Source organism: Ascaphus truei, unplaced genomic scaffold (genome assembly GCF_040206685.1).
Source record: "Ascaphus truei isolate aAscTru1 unplaced genomic scaffold, aAscTru1.hap1 HAP1_SCAFFOLD_469, whole genome shotgun sequence".
NCBI lineage: Eukaryota > Metazoa > Chordata > Amphibia > Anura > Ascaphidae > Ascaphus > Ascaphus truei.
The window spans coordinates 152618-173099 of record NW_027456800.1 but is presented as its reverse complement, the minus strand read 5'-3'; the positions used below and the strand labels follow the sequence as shown (position 1 = coordinate 173099).

Here is a 20482-nt window from a genome sequence, read left to right as displayed (position 1 = left end):
AGAGGGAGGGCAGAGCATCGCATCGGGGAGGAGAGAGAGGGGGTGCAGAGCATCGCACCGGGTAGGACAGAGGGAGTGCAGAGCATCGCACCGGGGAGGAGAGAGAGGGAGTGCAGAGCATCGCACCGGGGAGGAGAGAGAGGGAGTGCAGAGCATCGCACCGGGGAGGAGAGAGAGGGAGTGCAGAGCATCGCACCGGGGAGGAGAGAGAGGGAGTGCAGAGCATCGCACCGGGGAGGAGAGAGAGGGAGTGCAGAGCATCACACCGGAGAGGAGAGAGAGGGAGTGCAGAGCATTGGACCGGGGAGGAGAGAGGGGGTGCAGAGCATCACACCGGGGAGGAGAGAGAGGGAATGCAGAGCATCGCACCGGGAAGGAGAGAGGGAGTGCAGAGCATCGCACCGGGGAGGAGAGAGGGAGTGCAGAGCATTGCACCGGGGAGGAGACAGGGAGTACAGAGCATCACACCGGGGAGGAGAGAGGGAGTGCAGAGCATCGCACATGGGAGGAAAGGGGGGGTGCAGAGCATAGCACCGGGGAGGAGAGCGAGGGAGTGCAGAGCATCGTACCCGGGAGGAGAGAGGGAGTGCAGAGCATCGCACCGGGGAGGAGAGAGAGGGAGTGTAGAGCATCGCTCCGGAGAGGAGAGAGAGGGAGTGCAGAGCATTGCACCGGGGAGAAGAGAGAGGGAGTGCCGAGCATCGCACCGGGGATGAGAGAGAGGGAGTGCAGAGCATCGCACCGGGGAGGAGAGAGGGGGAGAGCAGAGCATCGCACATGGGAGGAGAGAGGGAGTGCAGAGCATCGCACCGGGGAGGAGAGAGGGAGTGCAGAGCATCGCACCAGGGAGGAGAGAGAGGGAGTGCAGAGCATCGCACCGGGGAGAAGAGAGAGGGAGTGCAGAGCATCGCACCGGGGAGGAGAGAGGGAGTGCAGAGCATCGCACTGGGGAGGTGAGAGGGAGTGCAGAGCATCGCACCGGGAGGAGACAGGGAGTGCACAGCATCGCACCGGGGAGGAGAGAGAGGGCATGCAGAGCATCGCACCGGGGAGGACAGAGGGAGTGCAGAGCATCGCACCGGGGAGGAGAGAAAGGGAGTGCAGAACATCGCATCGGGGAGGACAGAGGGAGTGCAGAGCATCGCACTGGGGAGGAGAGAGGGAGTGCAGAGCATCGCACCGGGAGGAGAGACGGAGTGCAGAGCATTGCACCGGGGAGGAGAGAGGGAGTGCAGAGCATCGCACCGGGGAGATAAGAGAGGGAGTGCAGAGCATCGCACCGGGGAGAAGAGAGAGGGAGTGCAGAGCATCGCACATGGGAGAAGAGAGAGGGAGTGCAGAGCATTGCACATGGGAGAAGAGAGAGGGAATGCAGAGCATCGCACCAGGGAGGAGAGAGAGGGGGTGCAGAGCATCGCACATGAGAGGAGAGAGGGAGTGCAGAGCATCGCACATGGGAGAAGAGAGATGGAGTGCAGAGCATCGCACATGGGAGGAGAGAGGGAGTGCAGAGCATCGCACCGGGGAGGAGAGAGGGCGTGCAGAGCATCGCACCGGGGAGGAGAGAGGGAGTGCAGAGCATCGCACAGGGGAGAAGTGAGGGAGTGCAGAGCATCGCACCGGGGGGCAGAGAGAGGGTGTGCAGAGCATCGCACATGGGAGGAGAGAGGGAGTGCAGAGCATCCCACCGGGGAGGAGAGAGGGAGTGCAGAGCATTGCACCGGGGAGGAGAGAGGGAGTGCAGAGCATCGCACCAGGGAGGAGAGAGGGAGTGCAGAGCATTGCACCGGGGAGAAGAGGGGGGAGTGCAGAGCATCGCAGATGAGAGAGGGAGTGCAGAGCATCGCACCGGGGAGGACAGAGGGAGTGCAGAGCATCGCACCGGGGAGGAGAGAGAGGGAGTTCAGAGCATTGCACCGGGGAGGAGAGAGGGGGTGCAGAGCATCGCGCCGGGGAGGAGAGAGAGGGAATGCAGAGCATAGCACCGGGGAGGAGAGAGGGAGTGCAGAGCATTGCACCGGGGAGGAGAGAGGGGGTGCAGAGAATCGCACCGGGTAGGAGAGAGAGGGAGTGCAGAGAATCGCACCGGGGAGGAGAGAGGGGGAGTGCAGAGCATCGCACATGGGAGGAGAGAGGGAGTGCAGGGCATCGCACCGGGGAGGAGAGAGAGGGAGTGCAGAGCATCGCACATGGGAGGAGAGAGGGAGTGCAGAGCATCGCACCGGGGAGGAGAGAGGGGGTGCAGAGCATCGCACCGGGAAGGAGAGAGGGGGTGCAGAGCATCGCACCAGGGAGGAGAGAGGGAGTGCAGAGCATCGCACCAGGGACGAGAGAGAGGGAGTGCAGAGCATCGCACCGGGGAGGAGACAGAGTGAGTGCAGAGCATTGCAACGGGGAGGAGAGAGAGGGAGTGCAGAGCATTGCACCGGGGAGGAGAGAGGGAGTGCAGGGCATCGCACCGGGGAGGAGAGAGAGGGAGTGCAGAGCATCGCACATGGAAGGAGAGAGGGGGTGCAGAGCATCGCACCAGGGAGGAGAGAGGGAGTGCAGAGCATCGCACCGGGGAGGAGAGAGAGGGAGTGCAGAGCATCGCACCGGAGAGGAGAGAGGGAGTGCAGAGCATCGCACCGGGGAGGAGAGAGAGGGAGTGCAGAGCATCGCACCGGGGAGGAGACAGAGTGAGTGCAGAGCATTGCAACGGGGAGGAGAGAGAGGGAGTGCAGAGCATTGCACCGGGGAGGAGAGAGGGGGTGCAGAGCTTTGCACCGGGGAGGAGAGAGAGAGGGAGTGCAGAGCATCGCACCGGGGAGGAGAGAGAGAGGGAGTGCAGAGATTCGCACCGGGGAGAAGAGAGAGGGAGTGCAGAGCATTGTACCGGGGAGGAGAGAGGGAGTGCAGAGCATTGCACCGGGGAGGAGAGAGGGAGTGCAGAGCATCGCACCGGGGAGGAGAGAGGGGGTGCAGAGCATCGCACCGGGGAGGAGAGAGAGGGAGTGCAGAGCATCGCACCGGGGAGGAGAGAGAGGGAGTGCAGAGCATCGCACCGGGGAGGAGAGAGAGGGAGTGCAGAGCATCGCACCGGGGAGGAGAGAGGGAGTGCAGAGCATCGCACCGGGGAGGAGAGAGAGGGAGTGCAGAGCATCGCACCGGGGAGAAGAGAGAGGGAGTGCAGAGCATCGCACCGGGGAGAAGAGAGAGGGAGTGCAGAGCATCGCACCGGAGAGGAGAGAGAGGGAGTGCAGAGATTCGCACCGGGGAGAAGAGAGAGGGAGTGCCGAGCATCGCACCGGGGAGGAGAGAGGGAGTGCAGAGCATCGCACCGGGGAGAAGAGAGAGGGAGTGCAGAGCATCGCACCGGGGAGAAGAGAGAGGGAGTGCAGAGCATTGCACATGGGAGAAGAGAGAGGGAGTGCAGAGCATTGCACATGGGAGAAGAGAGAGGGAATGCAGAGCATCGCACCGGGGAGGAGAGAGAGGGCGTGCAGAGCATCGCACATGAGAGGAGAGAGGGAGTGCAGAGCATCGCACATGGGAGAAGAGAGAGGGAGTGCAGAGCAACGCACATGGGAGGAGAGAGGGAGTGCAGAGCATCGCACCGGGGAGGAGAGAGAGGGCGTGCAGAGCATAGCACCGGGGAGGAGAGAGGGAGTGCAGAGCATCGCACAGGGGAGAAGAGAGGGAGTGCAGAGCATCGCACCGGGGGGCAGAGAGAGGGTGTGCAGAGCATCGCACATGGGAGGAGAGAGGGAGTGCAGAGCATCCCACCGGGGAGGAGAGAGGGAGTGCAGAGCATTGCACCGGGGAGGAGAGAGGGAGTGCAGAGCATCGCACCAGGGAGGAGAGAGGGAGTGCAGAGCATTGCACCGGGGAGAAGAGAGAGGGAGTGCAGAGCATCGCACCGGCGATGAGAGAGGGAGTGCAGAGCATCGCACCGGGGAGGACAGAGGGAGTGCAGAGCATCGCACCGGGGAGGAGAGAGAGGGAATGCAGAGCATCGCACCGGGGAGGAGAGAGAGGGAGTGCAGAGCATCGCACCGGGGAGGAGAGAGAGGGAGTGCAGAGCATCGCACCGGGGAGGAGAGAGAGGGTGTATAGAGCATCGCACCGGGGAGGAGAGAGAGGGAGTGCAGAGCATCGCACCGGAGAGGAGAGAGGGAGTGCAGAGCATTGCACCGGGGAGGAGAGAGGGGGTGCAGAGCATCGCGCCGGGGAGGAGAGAGAGGGAATGCAAAGCATAGCACCGGGGAGGAGAGAGAGAGTGCAGAGCATCGCACCGGGGAGGAGAGAGAGGGAGTGCAGAGCATCGCACCGGGGAGGAGAGAGAGGGAGTGCAGAGCATCGCACCGGGGAGGAGAGAGGGGGAGTGCAGAGCATCGCACATGGGAGCGAGAGGGAGTTAAGAGCATCGCACATGAGAGGAGAGAGGGAGTGCAGAGCATCGCATCGGGGAGGAGAAAGGGGGTGCAGAGCATCGCACCGGGGAGGAGAGAGGGGGTGCAGAGCATCGCACCGGGAAGGAGAGAGGGAGTGCAGAGCATCGCACCAGGGAGGAGAGAGGGAGTGCAGAGCATTGCACCGGGTAGGAGAGAGGGAGTGCAGAGCATCGCACCGGGGAGGAGAGAGAGGGAGTGCAGAGTCCAGCAACGGGGAGGAGAGAGAGGGAGTGCAGAGCATCGCAACGGGGAGGAGAGAGAGGGAGGGCAGAGCATCGCATCGGGGAGGAGAGAGAGGGGGTGCAGAGCATCGCACCGGGTAGGACAGAGGGAGTGCAGAGCATCGCACCGGGGAGGAGAGAGAGGGAGTGCAGAGCATCGCACCGGGGAGGAGAGAGAGGGAGTGCAGAGCATCGCACCGGGGAGGAGAGAGAGGGAGTGCAGAGCATCGCACCGGGGAGGAGAGAGAGGGAGTGCAGAGCATCGCACCGGGGAGGAGAGAGAGGGAGTGCAGAGCATCGCACCGGGGAGGAGAGAGAGGGAGTGCAGAGCATCACACCGGAGAGGAGAGAGAGGGAGTGCAGAGCATTGCACCGGGGAGGAGAGAGGGGGTGCAGAGCATCACACCGGGGAGGAGAGAGAGGGAATGCAGAGCATCGCACCGGGAAGGAGAGAGGGAGTGCAGAGCATCGCACCGGGGAGGAGAGAGGGAGTGCAGAGCATCGTACCCGGGAGGAGAGAGGGAGTGCAGAGCATCGCACCGGGGAGGAGAGAGAGGGAATGCAGAGCGTCGCACCGGGGAGGAGAGAGAGGGAGTGCAGAGCATCGCACCGGGGAGGAGAGAGAGGGAGTGCAGAGCATCGCACCGGGGAGGAGAGAGAGGGTGTATAGAGCATCGCACCGGGGAGGAGAGAGAGGGAGTGCAGAGCATCGCACCGGAGAGGAGAGAGGGAGTGCAGAGCATTGCACCGGGGAGGAGAGAGGGGGTGCAGAGCATCGCGCCGGGGAGGAGAGAGAGGGAATGCAAAGCATAGCACCGGGGAGGAGAGAGAGAGTGCAGAGCATCGCACCGGGGAGGAGAGAGAGGGAGTGCAGAGCATCGCACCGGGGAGGAGAGAGAGGGAGTGCAGAGCATCGCACCGGGGAGGAGAGAGGGGGAGTGCAGAGCATCGCACATGGGAGCGAGAGGGAGTTAAGAGCATCGCACATGAGAGGAGAGAGGGAGTGCAGAGCATCGCACCGGGGAGGAGAAAGGGGGTGCAGAGCATCGCACCGGGGAGGAGAGAGGGGGTGCAGAGCATCGCACCGGGAAGGAGAGAGGGAGTGCAGAGCATCGCACCAGGGAGGAGAGAGGGAGTGCAGAGCATTGCACCGGGTAGGAGAGAGGGAGTGCAGAGCATCGCACCGGGGAGGAGAGAGAGGGAGTGCAGAGCATCGCACCGGGGAGGAGAGAGAGGGAGTGCAGAGTCCAGCAACGGGGAGGAGAGAGAGGGAGTGCAGAGCATCGCAACGGGGAGGAGAGAGAGGGAGGGCAGAGCATCGCATCGGGGAGGAGAGAGAGGGGGTGCAGAGCATCGCACCGGGTAGGACAGAGGGAGTGCAGAGCATCGCACCGGGGAGGAGAGAGAGGGAGTGCAGAGCATCGCACCGGGGAGGAGAGAGAGGGAGTGCAGAGCATCGCACCGGGGAGGAGAGAGAGGGAGTGCAGAGCATCGCACCGGGGAGGAGAGAGAGGGAGTGCAGAGCATCGCACCGGGGAGGAGAGAGAGGGAGTGCAGAGCATCGCACCGGGGAGGAGAGAGAGGGAGTGCAGAGCATCACACCGGAGAGGAGAGAGAGGGAGTGCAGAGCATTGCACCGGGGAGGAGAGAGGGGGTGCAGAGCATCACACCGGGGAGGAGAGAGAGGGAATGCAGAGCATCGCACCGGGAAGGAGAGAGGGAGTGCAGAGCATCGCACCGGGGAGGAGAGAGGGAGTGCAGAGCATCGTACCCGGGAGGAGAGAGGGAGTGCAGAGCATCGCACCGGGGAGGAGAGAGAGGGAGTGTAGAGCATCGCTCCGGAGAGGAGAGAGAGGGTGTGCAGAGCATCGCACCGGGGAGGAGAGAGAGGGAGTGCAGAGCATCGCACCGGGGAGGAGAGAGGGAGTGCACAGCATCGCACCGGGGAGGAGAGAGGGAGTGCAGAGCATCGCACCAGGGAGGAGAGAGAGGGAGTGCAGAGCATCGCACCGGGGAGAAGAGAGAGGGAGTGCAGAGCATCGCACCGGGGAGGAGAGAGGGAGTGCAGAGCATCGCACTGGGGAGGTGAGAGGGAGTGCAGAGCATCGCACCGGGAGGAGACAGGGAGTGCACAGCATTGCACCGGGGAGGAGAGAGAGGGCATGCAGAGCATCGCACCGGGGAGGACAGAGGGAGTGCAGAGCATCGCACCGGGGAGGAGAGAAAGGGAGTGCAGAACATCGCATCGGGGAGGACAGAGGGAGTGCAGAGCATCGCACTGGGGAGGAGAGAGGGAGTGCAGAGCATCGCACCGGGAGGAGAGACGGAGTGCAGAGCATTGCACCGGGGAGGAGAGAGGGAGTGCAGAGCATTGCACCGGGGAGAAGAGAGAGGGAGTGCCGAGCATCGCACCGGGGAGGAGAGAGAGGGAGTGCAGAGCATCGCACCGGGGAGGAGAGAGGGGGAGTGCAGAGCATCGCATATGGGAGGAGAGAGGGAGTGCAGAGCATCGCACCGGGGAGGAGAGAGGGAGTGCAGAGCATCGCACTGGGGAGGAGAGAGGGAGTGCAGAGCATCGCACCAGGGAGGAGAGAGAGGGAGTGCAGAGCATCGCACCGGGGAGAAGAGAGAGGGAGTGCAGAGCATCGCACCGGGGAGGAGAGAGGGAGTGCAGAGCATCGCACTGGGGAGGTGAGAGGGAGTGCAGATCATCGCACCGGGAGGAGACAGGGAGTGCACAGCATCGCACCGGGGAGGAGAGAGAGGGCATGCAGAGCATCGCACCGGGGAGGACAGAGGGAGTGCAGAGCATCGCACCGGGGAGGAGAGAAAGGGAGTGCAGAACATCGCATCGGGGAGGACAGAGGGAGTGCAGAGCATCGCACTGGGGAGGAGAGAGGGAGTGCAGAGCATCGCACCGGGAGGAGAGACGGAGTGCAGAGCATTGCACCGGGGAGGAGAGAGGGAGTGCAGAGCATTGCACCGGGGAGTAGAGAGAGGGAGTGCCGAGCATCGCACCGGGGAGGAGAGAGAGGGAGTGCAGAGCATCGCACCGGGGAGGAGAGAGGGGGAGTGCAGAGCATCGCACATGGGAGGAGAGAGGGAGTGAAGAGCATCGCACATGGGAGGAGAGAGGGAGTGCAGAGCATCGCACCGGGGAGGAGAGAGGGAGTGCAGAGCATCGCACAGGGGAGAAGAGAGGGAGTGCAGAGCATCGCACCGGGGAGATAAGAGAGGGAGTGCAGAGCATCGCACCGGGGAGAAGAGAGAGGGAGTGCAGAGCATCGCACATGGGAGAAGAGAGAGGGAGTGCAGAGCATTGCACATGGGAGAAGAGAGAGGGAATGCAGAGCATCGCACCAGGGAGGAGAGAGAGGGGGTGCAGAGCATCGCACATGAGAGGAGAGAGGGAGTGCAGAGCATCGCACATGGGAGGAGAGAGGGAGTGCAGAGCATCGCACCGGGGAGGAGAGAGGGCGTGCAAAGCATCGCACCGGGGAGGAGAGAGGGAGTGCAGAGCATCGCACAGGGGAGAAGAGAGGGAGTGCAGAGCATCGCACCGGGGGGCAGAGAGAGGGTGTGCAGAGCATCGCACATGGGAGGAGAGAGGGAGTGCAGAGCATCCCACCGGGGAGGAGAGAGGGAGTGCAGAGCATTGCACCGGGGAGGAGAGAGGGAGTGCAGAGCATCGCACCAGGGAGGAGAGAGGGAGTGCAGAGCATTGCACCGGGGAGAAGAGGGAGGGAGTGCAGAGCATCGCATCGGGGATGAGAGAGGGAGTGCAGAGCATCGCACCGGGGAGGACAGAGGGAGTGCAGAGCATCGCACCGGGGAGGAGAGAGAGGGAGTGCAGAGCATTTCACCTGGGAGGAGAGAGGGGGTGCAGAGCATCGCGCCGGGGAGGAGAGAGAGGGAATGCAGAGCATAGCACCGGGGAGGAGAGAGGGAGTGCAGAGCATTGCACCGGGGAGGAGAGAGGGGGTGCAGAGAATCGCACCGGGTAGGAGAGAGAGGGAGTGCAGAGAATCGCACCGGGGAGGAGAGAGGGGGAGTGCAGAGCATCGCACATGGGAGGAGAGAGGGAGTGCAGGGCATCGCACCGGGGAGGAGAGAGAGGGAGTGCAGAGCATCGCACATGGGAGGAGAGAGGGAGTGCAGAGCATCGCACCGGGGAGGAGAGAGGGGGTGCAGAGCATCGCACCGGGAAGGAGAGAGGGGGTGCAGAGCATCGCACCAGGGAGGAGAGAGGGAGTGCAGAGCATCGCACCAGGGACGAGAGAGGGAGTGCAGAGCATCGCACCGGGGAGGAGAGAGAGGGAGTGCAGAGCATCGCACCGGAGAGGAGAGAGGGAGTGCAGAGCATCGTACCGGGGAGGAGAGAGAGGGAGTGCAGAGCATCGCACCGGGGAGGAGACAGAGTGAGTGCAGAGCATTGCAACGGGGAGGAGAGAGAGGGAGTGCAGAGCATTGCACCGGGGAGGAGAGAGGGGGTGCAGAGCTTTGCACCGGGGAGGAGAGAGAGAGGGAGTGCAGAGCATCGCACCGGGGAGGAGAGAGAGAGGGAGTGCAGAGATTCGCACCGGGGAGAAGAGAGGGAGTGCAGAGCATTGCACCGGGGAGGAGAGAGGGTGTGCAGAGCATCGCACCGGGGAGGAGAGAGAGGGAGTGCAGAGCATCGCACCGGGGAGGAGAGAGAGGGAGTGCAGAGCATCGCACCGGGGAGGAGAGAGAGGGAGTGCAGAGCATCGCACCGGGGAGGAGAGAGGGAGTGCAGAGCATCGCACCGGGGAGGAGAGAGAGGGAGTGCAGAGCATCGCACCGGGGAGAAGAGAGAGGGAGTGCAGAGCATCGCACCGGGTAGAAGAGAGAGGGAGTGCAGAGCATCGCACCGGAGAGGAGAGAGAGGGAGTGCAGAGATTCGCACCGGGGAGAAGAGAGAGGGAGTGCAGAGCATCGCACCGGAGAGGAGAAAGAGGGAGTGCAGAGATTCGCACCGGGGAGAAGAGAGAGGGAGTGCAGAGCATTGCACCGGGGAGGAGAGAGGGAGTGCAGAGCATTGCACCGGGGAGGAGAGAGGGGGTGCAGAGCATCGCACCGGGGAGGAGAGAGAAAGAGTGCAGAGCATCGCACCGGGGAGGAGAGAGAGGGAGTGCAGAGCATCGCACCGGGGAGGAGAGAGGGAATGCAGAGCATCGCACCAAGGAGGAGAGAGAGGGAGTGCAGAGCATCACACTGGGGAGAAGAGAGAGGGAGTGCAGAGCATTGCACCGGGGAGAAGAGAGAGGGAGTGCAGAGCAACGCACCGGGGAGGAGAGAGGGGGTGCTGAGCATCGCACTGGGGAGAGAGAGGGAGTGCAGAGCATCGCACATGGGAGGAGAGAGGGAGTGCAGAGCATCGCACATGGGAGGAGAGAGGGAGTGCAGAGCATCGCACATGGGAGGAGAGAGGGAGTGCAGAGCACCGCACATGGGAGGAGAGAGGGAGTGCAGAGCATCGCACATGGACGGAGAGAGAGGGAGTGCAGAGCATCGCACCGGGGAGGAGAGAGAGGGAGTGCAGAGCATCGCACATGGGAGGAGAGAGGGAGTGCAGAGCATCGCACATGGGAGGAGAGAGGGAGTGCAGAGCATCGCACCGGGTAGGAGAGAGGGAGTGCAGAGCATCGCACCAGGGAGGAGAGAGAGGGAGTGCAGAGCATCGCACCGGGGAGAAGAGAGAGGGAGTGCAGTGCATCGCACATGGGAGGAGAGAGGGAGTGCAGAGCATCGCACATGGGAGGAGAGAGAGGGAGTGCAGAGCATCGCACCAGGGAGGAGAGAGAGGGAGTACAGAGCATCGCACCGGGGAGGAGAGAGAGGGAGTGCAGAGCATCGCACCGGGGAGGAGAGAGAGGGAGTGCAGAGCATCACACCGGGGAGGAGAGAGAGGGAATGCAGAGCATAGCACCGGGGAGGAGAGAGGGGGTGCAGAGCATTGCACCGGGGAGGAGAGAGAGGGTGCAGAGCCTCGCACCGGGGAGGAGAGAGACGGAGTGCAGAGCATCGCACCGGGGAGGAGAGAGGGAGTACAGAGCATTGCACCGGGGAGGCGAGAGAGGGAGTGCAGAGCATCGCACCGGGGAGGAGAGAGGGAGTGCAGAGCATCGCACCGGGGAGGAGAGAGGGAGTGCAGAGCATTGCACCGGGGAGAAGAGAGAGGGAGTGCAGAGCAACGCACCGGGGAGGAGAGAGGGAGTGCAGAGCATCGCACCGGGGAGGAGAGAGGGAGTGCAGAGCATCGCACATGGGAGGAGAGAGGGAGTGCAGAGCATCGCACATGGGAGGAGAGAGGGAGTGCAGAGCATTGCATCGGGGAGGACAGAGGGAGTGCAGAGCATCGCACTGGGGAGGAGAGAGGGAGTGCAGAGCATCGCACCGGGAGGAGAGACGGAGTGCAGAGCATTGCACCGGGGAGGAGAGAGGGAGTGCAGAGCATTGCACCGGGGAGTAGAGAGAGGGAGTGCCGAGCATCGCACCGGGGAGGAGAGAGAGGGAGTGCAGAGCATCGCACCGGGGAGGAGAGAGGGGGAGTGCAGAGCATCGCACATGGGAGGAGAGAGGGAGTGAAGAGCATCGCACATGGGAGGAGAGAGGGAGTGCAGAGCATCGCACCGGGGAGGAGAGAGGGAGTGCAGAGCATCGCACAGGGGAGAAGAGAGGGAGTGCAGAGCATCGCACCGGGGAGATAAGAGAGGGAGTGCAGAGCATCGCACCGGGGAGAAGAGAGAGGGAGTGCAGAGCATCGCACATGGGAGAAGAGAGAGGGAGTGCAGAGCATCGCACCAGGGAGGAGAGAGAGGGGGTGCAGAGCATCGCACATGAGAGGAGAGAGGGAGTGCAGAGCATCGCACATGGGAGGAGAGAGGGAGTGCAGAGCATCGCACCGGGGAGGAGAGAGGGCGTGCAAAGCATCGCACCGGGGAGGAGAGAGGGAGTGCAGAGCATCGCACAGGGGAGAAGAGAGGGAGTGCAGAGCATCGCACCGGGGGGCAGAGAGAGGGTGTGCAGAGCATCGCACATGGGAGGAGAGAGGGAGTGCAGAGCATCCCACCGGGGAGGAGAGAGGGAGTGCAGAGCATTGCACCGGGGAGGAGAGAGGGAGTGCAGAGCATCGCACCAGGGAGGAGAGAGGGAGTGCAGAGCATTGCACCGGGGAGAAGAGGGAGGGAGTGCAGAGCATCGCATCGGGGATGAGAGAGGGAGTGCAGAGCATCGCACCGGGGAGGACAGAGGGAGTGCAGAGCATCGCACCGGGGAGGAGAGAGAGGGAGTGCAGAGCATTGCACCTGGGAGGAGAGAGGGGGTGCAGAGCATCGCGCCGGGGAGGAGAGAGAGGGAATGCAGAGCATAGCACCGGGGAGGAGAGAGGGAGTGCAGAGCATTGCACCGGGGAGGAGAGAGGGGGTGCAGAGAATCGCACCGGGTAGGAGAGAGAGGGAGTGCAGAGAATCGCACCGGGGAGGAGAGAGGGGGAGTGCAGAGCATCGCACATGGGAGGAGAGAGGGAGTGCAGGGCATCGCACCGGGGAGGAGAGAGAGGGAGTGCAGAGCATCGCACATGGGAGGAGAGAGGGAGTGCAGAGCATCGCACCGGGGAGGAGAGAGGGGGTGCAGAGCATCGCACCGGGAAGGAGAGAGGGGGTGCAGAGCATCGCACCAGGGAGGAGAGAGGGAGTGCAGAGCATCGCACCAGGGACGAGAGAGGGAGTGCAGAGCATCGCACCGGGGAGGAGAGAGAGGGAGTGCAGAGCATCGCACCGGAGAGGAGAGAGGGAGTGCAGAGCATCGTACCGGGGAGGAGAGAGAGGGAGTGCAGAGCATCGCACCGGGGAGGAGACAGAGTGAGTGCAGAGCATTGCAACGGGGAGGAGAGAGAGGGAGTGCAGAGCATTGCACCGGGGAGGAGAGAGGGGGTGCAGAGCTTTGCACCGGGGAGGAGAGAGAGAGGGAGTGCAGAGCATCGCACCGGGGAGGAGAGAGAGAGGGAGTGCAGAGATTCGCACCGGGGAGAAGAGAGGGAGTGCAGAGCATTGCACCGGGGAGGAGAGAGGGGGTGCAGAGCATCGCACCGGGGAGGAGAGAGAGGGAGTGCAGAGCATCGCACCGGGGAGGAGAGAGAGGGAGTGCAGAGCATCGCACCGGGGAGGAGAGAGAGGGAGTGCAGAGCATCGCACCGGGGAGGAGAGAGGGAGTGCAGAGCATCGCACCGGGGAGGAGAGAGAGGGAGTGCAGAGCATCGCACCGGGGAGAAGAGAGAGGGAGTGCAGAGCATCGCACCGGGTAGAAGAGAGAGGGAGTGCAGAGCATCGCACCGGAGAGGAGAGAGAGGGAGTGCAGAGATTCGCACCGGGGAGAAGAGAGAGGGAGTGCAGAGCATCGCACCGGAGAGGAGAAAGAGGGAGTGCAGAGATTCGCACCGGGGAGAAGAGAGAGGGAGTGCAGAGCATTGCACCGGGGAGGAGAGAGGGAGTGCAGAGCATTGCACCGGGGAGGAGAGAGGGGGTGCAGAGCATCGCACCGGGGAGGAGAGAGAAAGAGTGCAGAGCATCGCACCGGGGAGGAGAGAGAGGGAGTGCAGAGCATCGCACCGGGGAGGAGAGAGGGAATGCAGAGCATCGCACCAAGGAGGAGAGAGAGGGAGTGCAGAGCATCACACTGGGGAGAAGAGAGAGGGAGTGCAGAGCATTGCACCGGGGAGAAGAGAGAGGGAGTGCAGAGCAACGCACCGGGGAGGAGAGAGGGGGTGCTGAGCATCGCACTGGGGAGAGAGAGGGAGTGCAGAGCATCGCACATGGGAGGAGAGAGGGAGTGCAGAGCATCGCACATGGGAGGAGAGAGGGAGTGCAGAGCATCGCACATGGGAGGAGAGAGGGAGTGCAGAGCACCGCACATGGGAGGAGAGAGGGAGTGCAGAGCATCGCACATGGACGGAGAGAGAGGGAGTGCAGAGCATCGCACCGGGGAGGAGAGAGAGGGAGTGCAGAGCATCGCACATGGGAGGAGAGAGGGAGTGCAGAGCATCGCACATGGGAGGAGAGAGGGAGTGCAGAGCATCGCACCGGGTAGGAGAGAGGGAGTGCAGAGCATCGCACCAGGGAGGAGAGAGAGGGAGTGCAGAGCATCGCACCGGGGAGAAGAGAGAGGGAGTGCAGTGCATCGCACATGGGAGGAGAGAGGGAGTGCAGAGCATCGCACATGGGAGGAGAGAGAGGGAGTGCAGAGCATCGCACCAGGGAGGAGAGAGAGGGAGTACAGAGCATCGCACCGGGGAGGAGAGAGAGGGAGTGCAGAGCATCGCACCGGGGAGGAGAGAGAGGGAGTGCAGAGCATCACACCGGGGAGGAGAGAGAGGGAGTGCAGAGCATCACACCGGGGAGGAGAGAGAGGGAATGCAGAGCATAGCACCGGGGAGGAGAGAGGGGGTGCAGAGCATTGCACCGGGGAGGAGAGAGAGGGTGCAGAGCCTCGCACCGGGGAGGAGAGAGACGGAGTGCAGAGCATCGCACCGGGGAGGAGAGAGGGAGTACAGAGCATTGCACCGGGGAGGCGAGAGAGGGAGTGCAGAGCATCGCACCGGGGAGGAGAGAGGGAGTGCAGAGCATCGCACCGGGGAGGAGAGAGGGAGTGCAGAGCATTGCACCGGGGAGAAGAGAGAGGGAGTGCAGAGCAACGCACCGGGGAGGAGAGAGGGAGTGCAGAGCATCGCACCGGGGAGGAGAGAGGGAGTGCAGAGCATCGCACATGGGAGGAGAGAGGGAGTGCAGAGCATCGCACATGGGAGGAGAGAGGGAGTGCAGAGCATTGCACCGGGGAGAAGAGAGAGGGGGTGCAGAGCATCGCACTGGGGAGAGAGAGGGAGTGCAGAGCATCGCACATGGGAGGAGAGAGGGAGTGCAGAGCATCGCACATGGGAGGAGAGAGGGAGTGCAGAGCATCGCACATGGGAGGAGAGAGGGAGTGCAGAGCACCGCACATGGGAGGAGAGAGGGAGTGCAGAGCATCGCACATGGACGGAGAGAGGGGGTGCAGAGCTTTGCACCGGGGAGGAGAGAGAGGGAGTGCAGAGCATCGCACCGGGGAGGAGAGAGGGAGTGCAGAGCATCGCACCGGGGAGGAGAGAGGGAGTGCAGAGCATGGCACCGGGGAGGCGAGAGAGGGAGTGCAGAGCATCGCACCGGGGAGGAGAGAGGGAGTGCAGAGCATCGCACCGGGGAGGAGAGAGGGAGTGCAGAGCATCGCACCGAGGAGGAGAGAGGGAGTGCAGAGCATCGCACCGTGGAGGACAGAGGGAGTGCAGAGCATCGCATCGGGGAGGAGAGAGAGGGAGTGCAGAGCATCGCACCGGGGAGGACAAAGGGAGTGCAGAGCATTGCACCGGGGAGGAGAGAGGGAGTGCAGAGCATCGCACCGGGTAGGAGAGAGAGGGAGTACAGAGCATCCACCGGGGAGGAGAGAGGGGGTGCAGAGCTTTGCACCGGGGAGGAGAGAGAGGGAGTGCAGAGCATCGCACCGGGGAGGAGAGAGGGAGTGCAGAGCATCGCACCGGGGAGGAGAGAGGGAGTGCAGAGCATCGCACCGGGGAGGAGAGAGAGGGAGTGCAGAGCATCGCACCGGGGAGGAGAGAGAGGGAGTGCAGAGCATCGCACCGGGGAGGAGAGAGAGGGAGTGCAGAGCATCGCACCGGGGAGGAGAGAGAGGGAGTGCAGAGCATCGCATCGGGGAGGAGAGAGAGGGAGTGCAGAGCATCGCACCGGGGAGGAGAGAGAGGGAGTGCAGAGTATCGCACCGGGGAGGAGAGAGAGGGAGTGCAGAGCATCGCACCGGGGAGGAGAGAGAGGGAGTGCAGAGCATCGTACCGGGGAGAAGAGAGAGGGAGTGCAGAGCATTGCACCGGGGAGGAGAGAGGGGTGCAGAGCATTGCACCGGGGAGGAGAGAGGGAATGCAGAGAATCGCACCGGGGAGGAGAGAGAGGGAGTGCAGAGCATCGCACCGGGGAGGAGAGAGGGAGTGCAGAGCATCGCACATGGGAGGAGAGAGGGAGTGCAGAGCATCGCACCGGGTAGGAGAGAGGGAGTGCAGAGCATCGCACCAGGGAGGAGAGAGAGGGAGTGCAGAGCATCGCACCGGGGAGGAGAGAGAGGGAGTGCAGAGCATCGCACCGGGGAGGAGAGAGAGGGAGTGCAGAGCATCGCACCAGGGAGGAGAGAGAGGGAGTGCAGAGCATCGCACCGGGGAGGAGAGAGGGAGTGCAGAGCATCGCACCGGGGAGGAGAGAGAGGGAGTGCAGAGCATCGCACCGGGGAGAAGAGAGAGGGAGTGCAGAGTATTGCACCGGGGAGGAGAGAGGGGGTGCAGAGCATTGCACCGGGGAGGAGAGAGGGAGTGCAGAGCATCGCACCAGGGAGGAGAGAGAGGGAGTGCAGAGCATCGCACCGGGGAGGAGAGAGGGAGTGCAGAGCATCGCACATGGGAGGAGAGAGGGAGTGCAGAGCATCGCACCGGGTAGGAGAGAGGGAGTGCAGAGCATCGCACCAGGGAGGAGAGAGAGGGAGTGCAGAGCATCGCACCGGGGAGGAGAGAGGGGGTGCAGAGCATCGCACAGGGGAGAAGAGAGGGAGTGCAGAGCATCGCACCGGGGAGGAGAGAGGGAGTGCAGAGCATTGCACCGGGGAGGAGAGAGGGAGTGCAGAGCATCATACCAGGGAGAAGAGAGAGGGAGTGCAGAGCATCGCACATGGGAGGAGAGAGGGAGTGCAGAGCAACGCACATGGAAGGAGAGAGAGGGAGTGCAGAGCATCGCACCGGGGAGGAGAGAGAGGGAGTGCAGAGCATCGCACCGGGGAGGAGAGAGAGGGTGTGCAGAGCATCGCACCAGGGAGGAGAGAGGGAGTGCAGAGCATTGTACCAGGGAGGAGAGAGGGGGTGCAGAGCATCGCACCGGGGAGGAGAGAGTGGGAGTGCAGAGCATCGCACCGGGGAGGAGAGAGGGAGTGCAGAGCATTGCACCGGGGAGAAGAGAGAGGGAGTGCAGAGCATCGCACCGGGGAGGAGAGAGGGAGTGCAGAGCATCGCACCAGGGAGGAGCGAGGGAGTGCAGAGCATTGCACCGGGGAGGAGAGAGGGAGTGCAGAGCATTGCACCGGGGAGGAGAGAGGGAGTGCAGAGAATCGCACATGGGAGGAGAGAGGGAGTGCAGAGCATCGTACCAGGGAGGAGAGAGAGGGAGTGCAGAGCATTGCACCGGGGAGAAGAGAGAGGGAGTGCAGAGCATCGCACATGGGAGGAGAGAGGGAGTGCAGAGCATCGCACCGGGAAGGAGAGAGAGGGAGTGCAGAGCATCGCACCGGGGAGGAGAGAGAGGGAGTGCAGAGCATCGCACCGGGGAGGAGAGAGAGGGAGTGCAGAGCATCGCACCGGGGAGGAGAGAGAGGGAGTGCAGAGCATCGCACCGGGGAGGAGAGAGGGAGTGCAGAGCATCGCACCGGGGAGGAGAGAGGGAGTGCAGAGCATCGCACCGGGGAGGAGAGAGGGAGTGCAGAGCATAGCACCGGGGAGGAGAGAGAGGGAGTGCAGAGCATCGCACCGGGGAGGAGAGAGAGGGAGTGCAGAGCATCGCACCGGGGAGGAGAGAGAGGGAGTGCAGAGCATCGCACCGGGGAGGAGAGAGGGAGTGCAGAGCATCGCACCGGGGAGGAGAGAGAGGGAGTGCAGAGCATCGCATCGGGGAGGAGAGAGAGGGAGTGCAGAGCATCGCACCGGGGAGGAGAGAGAGGGAGTGCAGAGTATCGCACCGGGGAGGAGAGAGAGGGAGTGCAGAGCATCGCACCGGGGAGGAGAGAGAGGGAGTGCAGAGCATCGTACCGGGGAGAAGAGAGAGGGAGTGCAGAGCATTGCACCGGGGAGGAGAGAGGGGTGCAGAGCATTGCACCGGGGAGGAGAGAGGGAATGCAGAGAATCGCACCGGGGAGGAGAGAGAGGGAGTGCAGAGCATCGCACCGGGGAGGAGAGAGGGAGTGCAGAGCATCGCACATGGGAGGAGAGAGAGGGAGTGCAGAGCATCGCACCGGGGAGGAGAGAGAGGGAGTGCAGAGCATCGCACCGGGGAGGAGAGAGAGGGAGTGCAGAGCATCGCACCAGGGAGGAGAGAGAGGGAGTGCAGAGCATCGCACCGGGGAGGAGAGAGAGGGAGTGCAGAGCATCGCACCGGGGAGGAGAGAGAGGGAGTGCAGAGCATCGCACCAGGGAGGAGAGAGAGGGAGTGCAGAGCATCGCACCGGGGAGGAGAGAGGGAGTGCAGAGCATCGCACCGGGGAGGAGAGAGAGGGAGTGCAGAGCATCGCACCGGGGAGAAGAGAGAGGGAGTGCAGAGTATTGCACCGGGGAGGAGAGAGGGGGTGCAGAGCATTGCACCGGGGAGGAGAGAGGGAGTGCAGAGCATTGCACCAGGGAGGAGAGAGAGGGAGTGCAGAGCATCGCACCGGGGAGGAGAGAGGGAGTGCAGAGCATCGCACATGGGAGGAGAGAGGGAGTGCAGAGCATCGCACCGGGTAGGAGAGAGGGAGTGCAGAGCATCGCACCAGGGAGGAGAGAGAGGGAGTGCAGAGCATCGCACCGGGGAGGAGAGAGGGGGTGCAGAGCATCGCACAGGGGAGAAGAGAGGGAGTGCAGAGCATCGCACCGGGGAGGAGAGAGGGAGTGCAGAGCATTGCACCGGGGAGGAGAGAGGGAGTGCAGAGCATCATACCAGGGAGAAGAGAGAGGGAGTGCAGAGCATCGCACATGGGAGGAGAGAGGGAGTGCAGAGCAACGCACATGGAAGGAGAAAGAGGGAGTGCAGAGCATCGCACCGGGGAGGAGAGAGAGGGAGTGCAGAGCATCGCACCGGGGAGGAGAGAGAGGGTGTGCAGAGCATCGCACCAGGGAGGAGAGAGGGAGTGCAGAGCATTGTACCAGGGAGGAGAGAGGGGGTGCAGAGCATCGCACCGGGGAGGAGAGAGTGGGAGTGCAGAGCATCGCACCGGGGAGGAGAGAGGGAGTGCAGAGCATTGCACCGGGGAGAAGAGAGAGGGAGTGCAGAGCATCGCACCGGGGAGGAGAGAGGGAGTGCAGAGCATCGCACCAGGGAGGAGCGAGGGAGTGCAGAGCATTGCACCGGGGAGGAGAGAGGGAGTGCAGAGCATTGCACCGGGGAGGAGAGAGGGAGTGCAGAGAATCGCACATGGGAGGAGAGAGGGAGTGCAGAGCATCGTACCAGGGAGGAGAGAGAGGGAGTGCAGAGCATTGCACCGGGGAGAAGAGAGAGGGAGTGCAGAGCATCGCACATGGGAGGAGAGAGGGAGTGCAGAGCATCGCACCGGGAAGGAGAGAGAGGGAGTGCAGAGCATCGCACCGGGGAGGAGAGAGAGGGAGTGCAGAGCATCGCAACGGGGAGGAGAGAGAGGGAGGGCAGAGCATCGCATCGGGGAGGAGAGAGAGGGGGTGCAGAGCATCGCACCGGGTAGGACAGAGGGAGTGCAGAGCATCGCACCGGGGAGGAGAGAGAGGGAGTGCAGAGCATCGCACCGGGAAGGAGAGAGAGGGAGTGCAGAGCATCGCACCGGGGAGGAGAGAGAGGGAGTGCAGAGCATCGCACCGGGGAGGAGTGAGGGAGTGCAGAGCATCGCACCGGGGAGAAGAGAGGGAGTGCAGAGCATCGCACCGGGGAGGAGAGAGAGGGAGTGCAGAGCATCGCACCGGGGAGGAGAGAGAGGGAGTGCAGAGCATCGCACCGGAGAGGAGAGAGAGGGAGTGCAGAGATTCGCACCGGGGAGAAGAGAGAGGGAGTGCAGAGATTCGCACCGGGGAGAAGAGAGAGGGAGTGCAGAGCATCGCACCGGGGAGGAGAGAGGGAGTGCAGAGCATCGCACCGGGGAGGAGAGAGAGGGAGTGCAGAGCATCGCACCGGGGAGAAGAGAGAGGGAGTGCAGAGCATCGCACCGGGGAGAAGAGAGAGGGAGTGCAGAGCATTGCACCGGGGAGGAGAGAGGGGGTGCAGAGCTTTGCACCGGGGAGGAGAGAGAGAGGGAGTGCAGAGCATCGCACCGGGGAGGAGAGAGAGAGGGAGTGCAGAGATTCGCACCGGGGAGAAGAGAGAGGGAGTGCAGAGCATTGCACCGGGGAGGAGAGAGGGAGTGCAGAGCATTGCACCGGGGAGGAGAGAGGGAGTGCAGAGCATCGCACCGGGGAGGAGAGAGGGGGAGCAGAGCATCGCACCAGGGAGGAGAGAGAGGGAGTGCAGAGCATCGCACCGGGGAGGAGAGAGAGGGAGTGCAGAGCATCGCACCGGGGAGGAGAGAGAGGGAGTGCAGAGCATCGCACCGGGGAGGAGAGAGGGAGTGCAGAGCATCGCACCGGGGAGGAGAGAGAGGGAGTGCAGAGCATCGCACCGGGGAGGAGAGAGAGGGAGTGCAGAGCATCGCACCGGGTAGAAGAGAGAGGGAGTGCAGAGCATTGCACCGGGGAGGAGAGAGGGGGTGCAGAGCATTGCACCGGGGAGGAGAGAGGGGGTGCAGAGCATCGCACCGGGGAAGGAGAGAGAGGGAGTGCAGAGCATCGCACCGGGGAGGAGAGAGGGAGTGCAGAGCATCGCACCGGGGAGGAGAGAGGGAGTGCAGAGCATGGCACCGGGGAGGCGAGAGAGGGAGTGCAGAGCATCGCACCGGGGAGGAGAGAGGGAGTGCAGAGCATCGCACCGGGGAGGAGAGAGGGAGTGCAGAGCATCGCACCGAGGAGGAGAGAGGGAGTGCAGA

The 20482-nt window shown here is 63.7% G+C and overlaps 1 protein-coding gene across 1 annotated transcript in view; it reads right to left on the bottom strand.

Annotated features, from left to right (window-relative positions):
• The window catches only part of LOC142484923 (solute carrier family 22 member 7-like), a 185349-nt gene that overhangs the window by 87532 nt on the left and 77335 nt on the right, over nucleotides 1–20482 (bottom strand). The gene's annotated exons all lie outside the window — the stretch shown is intronic.